Source organism: Platichthys flesus, chromosome 22, assembly GCF_949316205.1.
Source record: "Platichthys flesus chromosome 22, fPlaFle2.1, whole genome shotgun sequence".
Classification (NCBI taxonomy): domain Eukaryota; kingdom Metazoa; phylum Chordata; class Actinopteri; order Pleuronectiformes; family Pleuronectidae; genus Platichthys; species Platichthys flesus.
This window is the reverse complement of record NC_084966.1, coordinates 14,463,042-14,465,541: the sequence shown is the minus strand read 5'-3', so window position 1 is coordinate 14,465,541 and position 2,500 is coordinate 14,463,042. Positions and strand designations below refer to the sequence as shown.

The 2,500-nt window shown below is 44.8% G+C and overlaps 2 protein-coding genes, 4 non-coding genes and 3 pseudogenes across 6 annotated transcripts in view; 8 read left to right on the top strand and 1 right to left on the bottom strand.

Annotated features, from left to right (window-relative positions):
- Positions 1–2,500, top strand: part of LOC133933439 (zinc finger protein 260-like) — a 627,571-nt gene that overhangs the window by 363,589 nt on the left and 261,482 nt on the right. The gene's annotated exons all lie outside the window — the stretch shown is intronic.
- LOC133933462 (histone H4-like) overlaps positions 1–2,500 on the bottom strand; it is a 556,161-nt gene that overhangs the window by 514,809 nt on the left and 38,852 nt on the right. The gene's annotated exons all lie outside the window — the stretch shown is intronic.
- On the top strand, positions 1,388–1,506 carry LOC133948212 (5S ribosomal RNA). Its single transcript, XR_009919821.1, has one exon. It is a non-coding gene; the product is annotated as a 5S ribosomal RNA (ribosomal RNA).
- On the top strand, positions 1,549–1,657 carry LOC133940941 (5S ribosomal RNA; annotated as a pseudogene).
- LOC133945705 (5S ribosomal RNA) lies at positions 1,720–1,838 on the top strand. Its single transcript, XR_009917431.1, has one exon. It is a non-coding gene; the product is annotated as a 5S ribosomal RNA (ribosomal RNA).
- On the top strand, positions 1,901–2,019 carry LOC133940978 (5S ribosomal RNA; annotated as a pseudogene).
- On the top strand, positions 2,082–2,200 carry LOC133947661 (5S ribosomal RNA). Its single transcript, XR_009919299.1, has one exon. It is a non-coding gene; the product is annotated as a 5S ribosomal RNA (ribosomal RNA).
- Positions 2,263–2,381, top strand: LOC133939490 (5S ribosomal RNA; annotated as a pseudogene).
- Positions 2,444–2,500, top strand: part of LOC133935014 (5S ribosomal RNA) — a 119-nt gene continuing 62 nt past the window's right edge. Inside the window, exon 1 of the ribosomal RNA XR_009913173.1 lies at positions 2,444–2,500. This exon is cut by the window's right edge and continues 62 nt beyond it. This is a non-coding gene — a ribosomal RNA (5S ribosomal RNA).

The window sequence follows — 2,500 nt, the reverse complement described above, 5'->3', positions numbered from 1 at the left end:
CAACGGACAGTTAGGCACTGTTTGTTTTACTAGACAATGTTTACCAGTCACTCCGACCGGGGTGGTGTGGGACTTGTTATATTGCCAGATTAGTGCTTTCTGTTACCTTGTCATCTAACCTCACCCACTTCCATACAGATTATACTCACTATTATGTGCCATCCAGACATAAGCGTTCCACAGTAAGAGTGTCTCCAGGAGAGAAAGGATTCGGAGGATTCTTCCCTTGGTGGGGAACTATGAACAACGCACACAAGATAGATGGGATTGCTATGGAACTGGAAAATCTAACAGCCCTAGTGGGGGCAGGTTTCTTATCTCTTTCTCCCAGTATTCAGGGTATCAGGAATGTGGCTCTGCAGAATAGAGTGGCTTTGGATTTGATGCTCGCAAGTCAAGGGGGGGTTTGCCACATAATTGGGACAGATTGCTGCACATACATACCTGACATTTCTGATAATATGACGCATATAGTTTCCCACTTAAATGACCTATTGTTTGAACAAAAGAGCAAAGACTCTCAAATTCCTGAAGGATGGAATTGGGGGTCATGGTTAACAGGTTGGAAAAATGTACTGTTGAAATTTTTGACGCCTATTCTGATTTCATTTTGTGTATTAGTGTTGTTTGCATGTTTTATTGTTCCTTGTGTTAAGACTATGGTAACTTCCCTCATTAAGTCTATGATTGGGCAGTATGTTCAACTTCCTGAAACTAATCAATCCTGGACGCTTCCCTTCCAGGATGATGAGATGATTTAAAATTGTATAGAGGATGTTGAGCCTGGAAGTCTCAAAGTGGGGAATTGTGACAGGAATTTTACCATTTGGGCATTGATTGATGGAAGGAACTACTTTGATGTATAGAAAGATGAGCAAATGCAGTCCCTTAGGAATCAGGGTGTTTTGCTTAAGCAATTGATGGTTATATTACTTCCTAACTTACAGGGTCACTTAACAAACACTTCACAGGGAGGGGGATGTAAGTGGGTTGTAAAACACTGATAAGCGATCCTTGAAAACAGATGTTAGACTCATGGCGCGTGAGACCAAGTAGAAGACAGGATACTGATTACCTATTTCTAAGGATCAAAGAGGTTAATTGATAACATGTGTTCCTCTCCAGGAGGAGCTTGTAACTGTATAAGAGGGATGTGTGTTCTGTATGTCATTGCTCATTGTATGAAATCTTTGCCATGGTCTTGTACAATGATGCCCATCTGCAGATGCTGAATTAAACTACCAGAAAGAACAATTGCAATGACTTGTGCTTGACTATAGTGAAAATTCTACGACACTGCCTGGGAATACCAGGTGCTGTAAGCTTTTTTCCACTTTTACCTTACGTATTTACATGTATAAATAAGGTTCAGAGGGTGGACTCAAACGCTTACGGCCACACCAACCTGAATTCGCCCGATCTCGTCTGATCTCGGAAGCTAAGCAGGGTCGGGCCTGGTTAGTACATGGATGGGAGACTGCCTGGGAATACCAGGTGCTGTAAGCTTTTACCTGACGTATAAACAAGGTTCAGAGGGTGGACTCATTTGCTTACGGCCACACCAACCTGAATGCGCCCGATCTCGGAAGCTAAGCAGGGTCGGGCCTGGTTAGTACTTGGATGGGAGACTGCCTGGGAATACCAGGTGCTGTAAGCTTTTTTCCAATTTTACCTGACGTATTTACATGTATAAATAAGGTTCAGAGGGTGGACTCATTCGCTTACGGCCACACCAACCTGAATACGCCCGATCTCGTCTGATCTCGGAAGCTAACCAGGGTCGGGCCTGGTTAGTACTTGGATGGGAGACTGCCTGGGAATACCAGGTGCTGTAAGCTTTTTTCCACTTTTACCTGACGTATATACATGTATAAAAAAGGTTCAGAGGGTGGACTCATTCGCTTACGGCCACACCAACCTGAATACGCCCGGTCTCGTCTGATCTCGGAAGCTAAGCAGAGTCAGGCCTGGTTAGTACTTGAATTGGAGACTGCCTGGGAATACCAGGTGCTGTAAGCTTTTTTGCACTCTTACCTGACGTTTTTACATGTAGAAATAAGGTTCAGAGGGTGGACTAATTCGCTTACGGCCACACCAACCTGAATGCGCCCGATCTCGTCTGATCTCGGAAGCTAAGCAGGGTCGGGCCTGGTTAGTACTTGGATGGGAGACTTCCTGGGAATACCAGCTGCTGTAAGCTTTTTTCCACTTTTACCTGACGTATTTACATGTATAAATAAGGTTCAGAGGGTGGACTCATTCGCTTACGGCCACACCAACCTGAATACTCCCGGTCTCGTCTGATCTCGGAAGCTAAGCAGGGTCGGGCCTGGTTGGTACTTGAATGGAAGACTGCCTGTGAATACCAGGTGCTGTAAGCTTTTTTCCACTCTTACCTGACGTATTTACATGAATAAATAAGGTTCAGAGGGTGGACTAATTCGCTTACGGCCACATCAACCTGAATGCGCCCGATCTCGTCTGATCTCGGAAGCTAAGC